The sequence below is a fragment of the Ochotona curzoniae genome, unplaced genomic scaffold (assembly GCF_017591425.1).
Source record: "Ochotona curzoniae isolate NIBS_2020 unplaced genomic scaffold, NIBS_Ocur_1.0 scaffold_2587, whole genome shotgun sequence".
In the NCBI taxonomy this organism is placed as follows: Eukaryota; Metazoa; Chordata; class Mammalia; order Lagomorpha; family Ochotonidae; genus Ochotona; species Ochotona curzoniae.
In genome coordinates, this window is record NW_024467096.1 from 21,298,301 (window position 1) to 21,312,996 (window position 14,696).

General features: G+C 41.5%; 1 protein-coding gene across 2 annotated transcripts in view; it reads right to left on the reverse strand.

Moving 5' to 3' along the window:
* PIK3CA (phosphatidylinositol-4,5-bisphosphate 3-kinase catalytic subunit alpha) overlaps positions 1-8,073 on the reverse strand; it is a 94,953-nt gene extending 86,880 nt beyond the window's left edge. For both annotated transcript variants that reach the window (XM_041002766.1, XM_041002765.1), the window contains exon 1: positions 7,976-8,073. The gene's annotated coding sequence lies outside the window, so the exon portion shown is untranslated. The remainder of the gene's footprint in view (positions 1-7,975) is intronic.
* Positions 8,074-14,696: the final 6,623 nt, after the last annotated feature.

The following is a 14,696-nucleotide window of genomic DNA, read 5'->3' on the forward strand; positions in this document are numbered from 1 at the left end:
TGTTGTGCTGCACGGCTTCATGCACTTGGGCTGTGTGTTTACCTCACTAATGCTGCTTTATAACTGATGTGCTCCACAAGTCTATTTTCATAATAATAGTAAATGACTTAAAACCTCAAGGTTTTAGAATCTGAGAAATTAAGGCACTTCATGTAACAATGCATCTACTGCCACAGTGCTGGAGCACTGGTGCTCTAATTCTAATAAAGGTCCCTGCAAATGTAACTGGGAGTATAGGCACTGACTAAAATGGAAATTTCTGGGCCATTGCCACACACGTGGGAGACCAAAATGAAGTTCCTGGCTCTTGGCGTCAACCTGGCCCAGGCCCAGATAATGCAGCTGCTGGGGGAGTGAACCAGCAAATGGAAGAGCTATATCTCTACCCCTCCCACTCATCCTCCTGCCTTGTCAATCTACCTTTCAAATAAATAAACTTTAATACATGCGAACAAAAAATGAGTTTGAAAAAAAAAAAACCCCACAAAAACACAAAACAAAACCAAACAATTAGGCTAAGGCAGTCAGTTAGCTGTTTTGAAATACAATAGTAGTTTCAGGTCCAGACATGTAACAAGTTAATCATGAAACACACTTGGAAAAGCAAGATTTCTCAAAGAAAAATAAGACACAGAAATCTGGTTAATTTGTTGAATTTGTGTACATGCTCAGAATAATACTAATGAAAAGTTTGCTGGTCTGAAAAATTGAGAAGGTGAAGATGAGTAATTTGAAGTTTAATAGAAACAAATCAATAGGATAAACACCACTGCTTTCTGACCAAGGACAGGAATTTTTAAAATCATCTTTCCATACATGTCTGTACAACTGGAGACAGACACAAAAGAATAAAGAAGGCTTATTCTACCTCTAGAATTATGATTCTAAGATTAGAACACATTTTCCAAAAACCATCTAGTGAGATGGGTTACCAATACTTTCCTAGAAGTCTTTTAACAAGTGAAGGGTGAAGGCAAGTGGCTATTCAGGGCGCTGTGACAGGTCTGTTGGCCTCTGTAACTGGTCACTGCTATGTACTGGATGACCTATGCTCATTGCCTGTCAGTCAGCTGCTCCACTGCCAGTCACCAAGCTTATATCTCTTTTCCAATGGTACTTTTTCTCTGCCACAGAACTTCACAAATAGGTTTTCAAATATGCACATGTTTATAAATAAGGAGACAAAAAATTATAGCATCTGAAAACACAACTAAGATAAACTATTGTTGTTCTAGTTCCTCTAGGGAGTGGCTTATTTGCTCTTTCCTGAAACCAGAAACAGACACAAAAGGCAATGGATCTCAGTTTGGGAATTCTTAAGATCTTAAAAATTCTGCAGGTAAAGAAACAAACTGAAAGATCAAAATGTAAGGTCTATCAGTTCATTAATATTTGAATGTTGAACTCACACTTTTCTAATTCCTAACCCATTCTGCTTTTCACCATAAAACACACAACCTTTCCTTTAACTATCAAGAAAAATGTCTCCAAATGAACAGAAATATGTAATTAGTTAACAATTTAAAGTAAGCTTCTTACATATTTCAACTCTAAACTCAGTAAATGACCAACTGAGACTAGGACATAGCAATACACCTAGTTTTTAAGAGTTCTTAGTATGTAGCTACTAATTTTCAAATATATAAGTAACATGTTAGAGTTACAAATATATATTTTAAATGAGTGCTTTTTGATGACCTACATTTGAGCACTACGCTAGGTGCTAAAGGACACAGGAATGAACACAATATGGTCCTCAGCCGTTCAAAAATGTCTGCCTACAATCCTCTCCATAGCAGTACTTCACACTTTGGTAGCTCTCCCTCAGACACGTTAACTCCTACAGAAGAAGGAAAAGAGGGTCAGAGCAGGCAAATCTGTGCGCGAAGAGCTTCCTTCACATCACAGCACTGACTTCTTTGGATTCCACAACACAAATATTTAAAAATCTGAAGTACACCTGATAAGCCTAGTCTGCAAAAAAAACTTTAAAAGAAGTTGTTAAAAATCTCTCACTTATTTCAAATAGCAATCCTGGCGTTGAAACAAAGACCTTGTGAAACTGCAATTAAGATGTACATGTTACTAAAACTTAACCACTTATAAATGAGTACAGCTTATAGTACATACCAAAATGACAGAAATGAAATGAGTACTTGACAGGTCAAACATAAAATAGTTTCTAGATATAAATTTATATATAATCAACATATATACTTTTCCTCTAAATAGTTTTCTGAGATTTTTAACCATCTAAAATTCTCATTAATTAATAATTAATACATTATTAAGTAATTATCTCATTTAGAAAGCAATAAAGTTTTACTGGTGCATTTAACTTTAAATTTCCTAAACTATATAAGTGGGCTGGGAAGAAATATTTGTAACTTCTTTTATAACCAGGATCAACTGATTCATATAATAAATAAAGGTAAATAAGGAAAACAGTTGTAATATATTATCAGTATACCTAAAGTTGAATCACTTATTTTCCCCAAAGATTTATTTATTTGAAAGGCAGAATTATAAAGGGAGAGGGATGGAAACAGCATCTTTTGTCTGCTGATTTATTCCCCAAATGGTCATACACAGCAAGGGCTGAGCCAGGCTGAAGCCAGGAGCTTCTGCCAGGTCTCCAGTGTGGGTACAGGAGCCAAGCACCTTGGCCATCCTCTACAGCTCTCCCAGGCACATCAGCAGGAAGCTGTTTGGGTAGCAGAGCTGCCAGGACCCAAACCAGTGTCGATTTGGTGCCCATAAAAGCTTAACTTGTGCTGGGCCCGGCGCGATGGCGCAGTGGTTAAGGTCCTCACCTTGCACGCTCCGGGATCCCATATGGGCGCCGGTTCTATCCCCGGCAGCCCCGCTTCCCTTCCAGCTCCCTGACTGTGGCCCAAAGCTTTGGGACCCTGAACCCGCGTGGGAGACCCTGAAGAAGCTCCTGGCTTCAGATCGGCATAGCATTGGCCATTGCGCTCACTTGGGGAGTGAATCATCGGACGGAAGATCTTCCTCTCTCTGTCTCTCCTCTCTGTATATCCGCCTTTCCAATAAAAAAAATAATAAAAATAAATCTTAAAAAAAAAAGCTTAACTTGTGCTGATAATGTCAACCCAGCTGAGTAACTTCTTCAATAACAGAAATCTGCAGTCTTCAAAATCAACCTCAGACTTCACTGTACTGCCTCACATTGCTCTTTACAGCCCAACACTTCAGATTGTTCCTATTCATAGTTTTTCACTTTTTACAATTTTTTTTTCTAAAAAGTCATTTAAAAAATTCACTTTTTGCATAAACTTACTTGGATACTCAAGCAAGTAAATTTGATTTATAGAAAAAGAAAATCAGGAACAAGAAACCTCAGCATAGTACTATGTTTTATGTAAGATTACTTTCAATTAAACCAAATAAATAAAGCTAAATTAACTATAGTAAATTAATAAACAAGGCTCTCAAATACAAAAAAAAAAAAAATCAACAAATTCCGTCTAAGAGGCATCCATAATGGTTAATTCGACACTGGAAATAGTCTTGGTGCCTACCTTCTAGAACTGATCCTAACCAGAAAACGAATTCTTCCTATATTTCCCCCACAGAAGTTATTAAATAATCATCCCCACATTTTAAAGTTTGGTAAACACGGATTTTATTGTTTCTGGGCCTGCTTTTGTAAATCATCCTCAGTTTTGTTTCCTTCTTCTGAAATAAACAAGTTTTATTTCAGTTAATCTTTAGAGGTGGTATAAGGTCATCAGTTTAGACTCTCCCCTCCCCCATATCACGCATAATATACGTATTCGTGGATTGGCCCTTGCTATCTTATCAAGTTCAAACTTCCGGATATAATTTCCCAAGCAGGTTGACCAACACCTGGACAGGTCTAAGAAAATGAAACTAACAATGACTTTTGGCCCCTTATTATACCTGCAGAACTAGCAACAGGCAGGGGAAAATAGGATTATTACACAGACCGTGTCCTTCTGTCATGTCAGAAAAAGGCACTTACGGAATCTAACACTTTAGCTGGGGAAAGGAAATTAACATTTACTAAGTACTGATCCAGGTAACTAACTCTTGGATTTACATTTTCTCACTTAAGTCAGTAACTCTGAGTAATTTTACAGATCAGGAAATTCGTCCAAAGTCATCCTACAACTAAGTTTTAGGAACCAAATTTTGACCCAAGACATCATATTTGAATGCCCACGTTGTTAATACTCAGAATTTTAAAGTGAGATCACCAAGTACTACTCAAAGCATTTACTATGATCCCTCCATGTTACAGATAAAGACCAGATTGTGAGACTTCCCCAGAGCTACTGTGTTCATGGCGAAACATACGTAAGTCTTCTGATTTCCAGGAGAGTGCTCTGCAGAAGACAACTCCAATTTTTGCCTGTGTGTGTTTTGAAATGGAATTTTATTATTGGTACAATCTGTAATAACTCAGTTGTGTCTCCAAATGAAATTCCCATGCATGGCAATTTTAGGGATATACATTTGTGGTGAGCAAAATATCAAATGTATTTGGCAAGAATGAAAATGTATCTGGAGCTTATGAATTACTATTACATGCTGTAAAAAAGTCTTCCTCCAATATACTTTTTACTCAAATGCCCATATTGCACTATCACACATGACAATAAAAATATACATGTGAGATAAAAAGGAATCCCTATCCTTCTGGAATTTAATACTGGTGCCAGACAGACGAACAAGTAGGAAATTACAATTCAATAAAGTCAATACTAGCACAGTGGGAGTACAGATGCTGAGGGAACAGGAAGCAGGGACTTGTAACCCAGACCAAAGGAGGTGTTGTGAAAGATGAGTAGAAGTCAGCTAGTGAAGAAAAAAGAGCAGTACACAAATATTTCCACAAAGTCTGAACATTTGCATATAAAAGCAAGGAAACCCTAAGGGAGTTACAGGTACAGAAAAGAGAAATGAGTTTAGATATAAAAGAACCAACTCATAAGGGTCTTTTAAAGCACTTAAAAATCTTGCCTTTCAGAAGCAGAGTGCACCTGTTAGTTGGTTCACGCCCCATAAATGCCCATATGAACGGGTGGACAGGACCTGGCGGAAGCCAGCAGCCAGGAGCTGAATTCAGGTCTCCCACATGGGTGACAGAAAATCATGAGTTGAGCCACTGCTTCCCAGTCTGCATGAACAGGAACCTGGAGTCAAGAGCTGAAGCGGGATGCGGAATCCAGGCAACGCCAACAGGGGACATGGAAGCCTTAACCATTAGGCTTTCCAACTGGGAATTAAATATGCATACTCACTACTGCAAATACGGAGAAAGGTAACCTTAACTAACCAGTCCTCTCTGATTCTGTTTCATTAATTTTACTAAAAAAAAAAAAAAAAAGGTAGAGGTAGCAAGATATAGTAGAGTCAAGAAACAGATTGGTTTTGTGAATGAATCTATCCCCTGCCACCTCTCTGGTCTCAGAACATCACCCCCTACGGGTAACAATACTGCTCTGTATGTCAGGATTGTCACACAGCTAAATATACTGAAGAAAATCTGCTTGATAAGTGTCCTTAAGTGATACTCTAAAACTTGCATTTCTAAATTATCTTTTTAAAGATCATTTTACTGGAGGTTTTTAAAATCTTCTATGATGTTTAAGAAACAGATTCCATTTAAAGAATCACCTCTAGTTTAGAAATCAAGATATAAAACAGTAATTTAGGAAATTGATCCCTTTAATGCTACTCTAGCTGCTGAAGAGATCAAACGGGATTAAGTTAACTCTCTGCAAATAAACAGATCAACAGAATGAATACCTTTTAAATGTTAATTGCAACTGTTTAAAAATCCTTACTCAGCAAAGGACACTTGTAAGGAATAAGCTACTTCGTGTACAAAGTAAAATGTTTTAGGGAAAAGAGTTACTAAGATTTATTTCAAGTATTTTGAAACGGAATACTCTTTTTGGATGGGGGTTAGCGTAATCTGCTTTAAGTTTTTGTTCTTTTTCTTTTAAGTTTTGCTGTTGTTAAAGAAATGCTCCTTTGGGGTAAAGGAGATCTTATCCTGAGAGGAAGGAAGCTCAGTCTCCAGGAGGACCCACTCGATGCAGAGCCAGGCAATGCTACTGCTTCTCTCACAGCCTCTCTGACACAGCCTCCCATCCAGCCTCAGGAGCAGATACACTGTCTCGGGTGACCTTTCAGTTCACATACAGTATTTGTTTTTAATGCTGCTTCCAATTCAGTGAAAACCTAAAACCATTTCTCTGTATTGAATGTTTTTAAAAATTGTTTGAAACTGAGAAAATGTCGGTCAAACTTCATTCTCATGGCCAGCCATAATATATTAACGTAATAACACTTTAGTATTTTCCGTAACGCTACTGCTATTATGACTTGCTATCATTTGTTTCAATCACCTATTTTGTGACTTTTTTAAAGTGGGAAAACTCACAAGAAATGTTTAAAAGAAATTATGAATGACATTCCATTTAATTTCATCCCGGAACACGTGATACAAAAATTAAAAAAAAAAAAAACAAAAACTACCAACACACACCGGCTCCCTTCGGATAATTTTAGCTGATGACATTGCAGAACGGTTGGTCCGATCATTAAAATTCTCCAAACCGTGTGATGTTTAAATGGAGCTCTGTACTGTTAATCAAATTCTATGCTTCGATTTTAAAAATCACTAAAACTTAAATACACAGACGGGTTAACACATTCAGACTCAAGTTGCGTTGAGAACTAAACTAGCTACACAGTATCTTAAGCATTTTTCCACTCTTGCAACATGAAACAAATTTTGTTCTGTGGAAGCGAATGCCCAATCAACAGCGCCCGCATTGCCCCCAAGAACAACCACAGAATTCATCAGACTTGAGTTGACCAGCCCATGTTTTCTAGAGCTCCCCGCCCCCCTGCAACTCCCTGCCTCACCAACTATCACCCAAAACAGCGTCCCGCAAACCCATATCCTGCCTGTGCACAAAGGCGCAGTGCTGGAATGAGGAAGCTTCACCCAGATGCAATCCCAACTCCCATCACGAGAGACCGTGCAGTTTTCTACAAAGCTCCCGGTCGGGTTCCCCTTTCCCTTTACGTAACTCTGTAAACAGCTCCCCAATTATTGACATCTAAGAAAAGAGCTTTCGACTCCCAAGCCTGGAAACGGGGTCGGCCACCAGCACCAGAATTCCTTTAGCATCCGAAAATAACCCCCTTCCAACCGTGGTCCAAACACACAGGCTGAAGGGCGGCTGTTTACACTGCTCGATTCGGGGCGCTACCCTACCTTTTCCGACTCAGTCATCGCATAATAGACTTAGTAAAGACACAAGTCACATGAGATAATGCCTCTAGTCTATGAATGAAAGCGCCAAACATTCGATTGTCTCGTTTAAAAGGAAAAAACAAGCTCGAAAAGGAAGGGTGGGAGGGGAGTTGTAGGGTGGGGAGAGTGGGTTTTCCTTCAATACCCCTGCCGGGCGATTTAAACCCTCTGAGAGGCGAAGGCAGGGCCGCCCGGGCTGGCGGGGTCGGACTCCAGGAGTCTTAGGGTGTGACAGCCTCTCAGGAAGGGCTAGCGGCTCCGCGCCCGGATCCCCCGACAACGCGGCGTGGGCCGGGTGGGCGTGCGGGGCGCCAGAGACCCCGCCAGCGCGGCCGGGGCGGCGGCCCTGGCCGTACTTCCTCAAGCCTCGGGTCGCCCCATCCCTAAAAACAAAACAACACAGCGGGCGGAGAGAGGGAGGAAAGGGGAGCGAGGCGGCGGCCCGAGACAGAAAAGGAGAGGGAGCGGGAAGCCCCAGCCTCTGCGGCAGGGCTGGGAGAGGCCGGAGCCCAGGCGGCGGGGAGACGGCCGCCCCACGCGCCGGGCGCGCCCCGGGGTCCCCGGTGCCCACCGCGCCCACCCGCCCGGTCCCCGCGCCCGCCGCGCCCACCCGCCCCGTCCCCGAGCCCACCGCGCCCACCGCGCCCGTCTACTCACGCTCGGGGCTCCTCCAGGCTCCGCGGCTCCAACCGCATCGGGTCCCGGCCCCGCGGGCGGCGGCGGGGGAGAGGCGAGCGGGCAGCGCGGCCGCCGCCTCCCGGCCCCTCGGCCCCGCCGCTCCGGAGCTACCCGGCCGGGCCCGAGCCCTGCCTCGCCGGCGGCCCCAGCCCCAGCCGCCGCGGCCGCGGGAGCAGCGCCGGAGACCGGAGCGGCGGCACCGGAACTGCCGCTTTCGCCTGCTCGCCGCCTCTCCTCGCGAACCCCCGCCGCACGCCCCCGCCCCGTCTCCTTTCTCTGCCGCCCCTGTTTTTTTTTTTTTTTTCTTTTGTTTCCAGAATAAACTTTATTGGTCTTTTTCCGCTCACATCGTGTAAACAAACAACGAACTCTTCCCCACCCCCTCGACTCCCCCCTCCTCGGGCAGAGGAGGGTAAGAGCTGAGGAGGGGCCGAGCCTACAAGTGCCCCGGAAGCAGACGCGCGGAGGAGTGCAAGTGAAACGGAAGAGAGGAGGCGGGGGAAGTGGGCACATCGGGTAACAGCGGGCCAGTGCGCATGCGCATTTGCTTTTCCGCCCGGACTCGGGGGTGCTGTTGGGGCTGGTTTTGAGGCGTGTGACTTTAATTCTTCGGCTTCCGCAGTAATGTGGGTGTTGTGTCATCCTGGGACAACGTACGCGTCGTGTGTTTGTTTCTATGAGCGGTGGACAAATTAGGGTAGAGGTGTAGGAAGAAATACTGGGAGCCAGTGAGTTCATTCACGTTTATGCTCACAGAGGAAGGGAGAATTGTTGGGGAGCGAAAAGAGGGGGCGCGGTAGGGAACGGCGGCTGCCAGTGCTCACCAGCAGATCCTAGAAAGAAGCTCTTTGGCACCAGCCTTGCTGCGTGTCCTGCCCGGGGCCGGTTTGCAGTGGCAGCCCATCCCCGGAATGGAATGTATTGCCACGGCCCTCTGCAAGCCTTCCAGTCCTTTCGGGGAAACGGCTCTCCCTGCTTTGTATCGGGGGTTTCAGTGGGTCTGCAGGGTTCAGTGCTGACTGCTGTGGGTCAGCCCCACATGGCGTTTGAGACACTCTGCCTGTTTCTCCCCCTTGTGGCTTATCATTTTTATTGTAAACGCGTGGGAGCAGTGAATGAAAGTGTGAAGGAAGGTGGTCCCTCGTGGGTTCCCCATTGACTTTTTCAGGAATAGAGGGCGTGGAGGTGAACCATGCTAGAGACTACAGCAAAATTTACACCTAGAGAAAAAAGAAAAACCCTGACGCCACGTTTATAGCTCAATCCTAAATCCGTTCCTCGACACCGCCATGGATTCACTTAACTGAATTTCCAGTTTTCTCTTCCCTGTCAGTTCTCGTTTTCTCCTCACAGTCCAAGGTCTATATCCTCTTTCTTGATTTTCAGCAGTTTCAAAACATCATGTTAATCTACAGCAACGAATAATGAAAAGAACAAAAAGGTGCATTTAGTTTCTAGTTAAACTAAGGTATTAAATAGTTCTTGGTGGGGAAAAATTTTACTAGGGATATTTTCCCTTCTAAATTTTACAATAGGCAATAATTACAAGGTTTTTGTAATAATTTGCTCTTTTTAAAAGAATTATTTATTTTTATTGCAAAGTCAGAGAGGAGGAGAGTCAGAGAGAAAGATCTGTCCAATGATTCACTCCCCAAGTGAGCTCAATGGCCAGTGCTGCACCAATCCGAAGCCAAGAGCCAGGAACTTCTTCCAGGTCTCCCACACACACAGGTGCAGGGTCCCAAGGCTTTGGGCAGGAAGCTGGATGGGAAGTGGGGCTGCTGAGACTAGAACCAGTGCCATATGGGGGTTCCTGGCGCGTTCAAGATGAGGACTTTAGCTGCTAGGCCACCGCGCCCACCATGCTGGGCCTGATAATTTGCTCTTAACAATCATATGTCAGAAAATAGCATACTTGATCATTTGAGTGTGTAACAGTATTCTTTGTTGCTGGAGCAGCATTTACTATTTCATTCACAATTGATTCTTTTAGCTGATCTGGGGGTTTCTGATCTTTGTGTGTCTTTGAATGCTTTCAAAGTTTTTTCAGTAGTCTTCAGTGCTGAAAGTATATTAAGCATCTATGAGAAACCTCGTAGCACAGTGATCAATGAGAGAATGTTATAAAGAAAAATGAAAATGATTTTGAGACAAAATCAAGTATAAAAAAAAAAAAGGACTGCTTCAGAATTAATTGTAGCCCAAGGGTTGTAAAGTGAAGAGGTGAAACTTCTAAGTTGAAGCTATTGTTCCATTCCAATATGCTGGAATTATGGGGACAGTTAGTTGCCTTGGGGATTTATTTACATTGAAAAGAAAGATAACCTGGACCGGTGTGGTGGCTTAGCAAGCTAGTCTTCCACTCGCAGCTCCAACATCCTATATGGGTGCTGGTTCCAATGCTGTCTGCTCCACTTCTGATCCAGCTCCGTACTTATAGCCTGGAAAAACAGCAGAGATTGGTTCAAGTCCTTAAGCACCGGAACATGCGTGGAGGGACCCAGAAGTAACTCCTGCCTTCTAGCTTTGGAACTATCCAGCTTTGGCTCTGGCAGCCATTTGGGGAGCAACTCAGCAGATGGAAAATCCTCCCCTCCCTCCCCCCGCCTCTCTAGCTCTTTCAAGTAAAATAAATCTTTTGACTCAAATGTGCATTAACACTTAAGTTATTACTAAGTTTTGTAGTCACTTCTACAGGAAAAATCATCTTGATAGTAATATCCTCTGGATGTAAAATTGCCAAGTGAAATGCTGCAACACACCAAGAGAAAGAAAAGTGAACTACTTCACTTCAGCAAATATGCTTTTAAATTTTTATTTCTTTGAACTTAAGGTTTGTTTGGCCGTACAGTATCTTGGTGAATGTCATATGTGCACCTACCTATATAAGAACATTTTATGAGTTGCCATTGGGTGAAATGCTACAAAGATCTCAATTATAGCAAGTGGGTTGATAATTTAGATTTTCTATATTATTACTGATTTTCTCTATTATACCTGTCAATTGGTAACAGAGAGGCATCAATGTCTTCAAGTGTAGTTGTTAATTTGTCCATTCTTGCATTTTTGTGTGTTTTTGCTTCACTATTTTGAAGTTTATTGTTCAGTGCATACACATTTGGGATTTATGTGTTAAATGAATTGATACTTTTCTGCTATGCACCATCTTTCTTCATTCCTGGTAAAATCGTTGTTTTGAAATCTTGGATACAAATATAGCCATTCCAGCTTTCTTTTCCAGTGATCTTTGGATAGTATGTGTTTGCCAGGTTTTGTTTGTTTAACTCTGTTGGTATAGCTAATCTGGGTTACTTGTAGACAACACATAGTGGATCATAAGAAGTTAAAACAAGTAAGACAAAGTGATTCCAGGGACCAGCACTGTGTGGCACAGCCAGTAAAGAGCTGTTGTTTGCAATAATATCATCTCATATGGATGGTATTTCACGCTCTCTCTGCTCTGCTTCTGATCCAGGTCCCTGCAGAATCAGCAGAGTAGAGCCCAGAGCCCAAGTCCCTAGAGCCCTGCGACCCATTTGGGAGATACAGAAGAAGTTGGTGAGTCTTGACTTCAGCCTGGCCATCTGGGGAATGAACTAACAGGTGGAGGATTTTCTCTTTATAACACTGACTTTGAAAATAAATGAATAAAAAATTTCTAAAGCAAAATTGTAAAAAGTCCAATCTATCAATATTAGTTGCTGTCTTATTATGTATATACAATTTATACATAGCCTTTCATATTATTTATTTTGTTATTTTTATTTTATTTATATGTCATTTAGAGAGTTTAATTTACATTACTGTAGTTATTGGTATATTTTGGGTTAGTCTTATTGTTGTGTTGTTTTCCATTTGACATCTCTGTTTTTTTTTTTTTTTGATCCTACCTTCCTGTCCTCTTTTGAATGATTTGAACATATTCTAAGTATTTCATTATAATTTACATATTGCCTTTTTCGATATAGTCCTTTGTATTATTTTAAAAAGATGTTTTATCTATTTGAAAGGCAGAGTTACAGAGAAAGCTCTTCTCTCTGCCATTGCATTCCCCAAGTGGCCTCAGGAGCCAGGAGCTTCATCCTGATCTCCCAGGGGGTTTATGCAGGGGTCTAACCACTTGAACTATCTTCCACTGCTGGAGAGTACTGGACTGGAACAGCAACAGCTGGGGTCACATAAGCATTCCAAAATGGGATGCCAGTGTTGCAGGCAGTGGTTTAACACATTTTGCTGTAGCACTGGCCCCTGCATTCTGTCCTTAAGGCCACCAAGGGATGGATTGTGATTGTTAGTTTTCTAATTGATTTTTTTTTTATAATTCCTATTATTTTCTTTTTTTTTTTTTTATTGTTGCTTACATTGTATTATGTAGTACAGTTTTATAGGCACTGGGGATTCCCCCACCCCTCCCATACCCCTCCCCCCATGGTGGATTCCTCCACCTTGTTGCATAACCATAGTTCAAGTTCAGTTGAGATTCATTGCTTGCAAACACTTGCCTAGCATAAAGTTCAGCGTCTTATTGTCCAGATAAGTTCAGTGGCCTCTTGGGGAGACCTTCTATGGTCTGAAGATAGGTCTAACAGAGTAAAGATCCGGTCAGTTAAAAGCCCCAACAAGGCCTCAGTATCAATATACAACATTATGGAATTAATTGACATAGTATTGGGTAAACAATATGTTAAAAATAATGAAGGTTCCCTTCTTCGAAACATCTGGGTTGAGACAGTATCAATGACAGGTTCAAAAAATAACAAACAACCAAACAAAAAATTACAGGTTAAATCAAGGCAAACATGTGGTATCTAATCTTTTGGGATTCGCTCATTTCCCTTAGCATTATAGTTTCCAGTTGTGCCCATTTAGCCACAAAGAACTGCATTTTGTTTTTTTTAATAGCTGAGTAGTATTCCATGGAGTAGATGAACCAAAGCTTTCTTATCCAATCTTCTGCTGATGGGCATTTCGGTTGCTTCCATGTTTTTGCAATTACTGATTGTACTGCAATGAACATAGGGATGCATGTTGGTTTGTCGTAAAACAGGTGTTTTGGATATATTCCTAGGAGTGCTATTGCTGGGTCATATGGTATGCAGATTTTGAGTTGTTTGAGTGTTCTCCAGACTGATTTCCATAAAGGCTGTAGTTTCTATTTCTCTGCTGAGAATCTGCTTCTTTCTATTCATTACTGCATTTGTTAGTCTGTAGCTGCAGAACACAGTAGCCACTTTAAAGCCTGTGTCTGATGCTTCCAACATTCAGGTCATCTCAGGATTGGCATCTGCTGATTGCATTTTCTCTTTAGAATTGGGCAGACTTTCCTATTTATATGCCAATTAATTTTGAGTTGTATACTGGAAAAATTGAGTGCTATTTTAGTTTGATTCTGGGTTCTATTATCCTCTGGATAATGTTAATTTTTGTTGGCTGTTTTAGTAGATAATCAGCATGGTTGGGCACAGTATCATCGAGGGACATTGTTATGATTTCAGTTCAGGTTCCAGCGGCCTTACCATGCTGCTTTGATAGTACCCTGTGCAAGTGCTATTCAAGAGCAAGCCTGAGACTGGTGCTGTAATTTTAATTTGTTTTCAGGTTTCAGAATCTTTGCTGTGTTTCTTTTGATCTATCCAACATACATATAGCTCAAGGGTGAGCCCAGGATTTAGTAGCTTCATATACACAACCAGTGGATCTTGTTTCTAGCTCTTTCTCCTCCCTGGAAATGCCCTCATACTTTCTGTGGGTCAGAACCCTGTTTTCCTGGTTTCCCTGGCCAGAAAGGTGGGTTTAGAGCTTTAGCCACCAAAGCTATCAACCTTGTGCTGCACCATTGTGTGATGAGGGCTTTGCTGGCAGGGGAAGGGGGTAAGTCATGTTATTAAAGGCCAAACAAAAACTTAGGAAACTAATCCTGTTGTAAGTCTTCCCAATTTTGATCACCTGCCATGATTCACTAACTTTGTTTTCTTTTCAAAGCCTTCAGAAGGCTGCTGCTTTATTTTATCCAGAATTTCAAAGGGAGATTTAGGTTATAGTTGGCTTATAGAACCATTTTGGATATAGAATTCTGAAATAAAACTATAAATACTTATTATTAGGGTGTGTGTGTGTGTGTGTGTGTGTGTCATACCACTGTAATGGAAGTTCCATGAGAGCAATGATTTTTTTTCTTAGTACTTAGGTGTTAGATTTGTAATAGGAACTCAATACATATTTGTTGAATGAATAAGATATATCAATTTTATATGCAAATACCAAAATTCAGTGGACAACATGTTGAAATGTACTGACTTGTTGAAGAGGGAGCAAGTCTATGTTAGAGATGGAATTGTGGCACTGTAATTGTGGCATTGTGTACCTGTAATCCTATGTTATAATGACAAGGTCTAACATAGCACTGAAAAAAAATCTGCATTTTTACTGCCATCTTTTTAAGTATGACTGAACTGAATAACATTCAATTTGGAGCACAGAAATGAGCAATTTGCAAACAATCTTTTAATGTCTAGAGTCAACATCCACATGTAAAATTCATGTGAGTTTGAGACACCTTGTGAACTGTTTACCTTGGGAATTTCTAGTTTCTGTTTTATAAGTGCCTCTTGTCTACTGAAATTTTATATCTTGTAGATATTTTTATGAAGTTAAATGAGTGGAAGTGGCTCTTAAGGGACGAATAACCAGTTTTACTGCA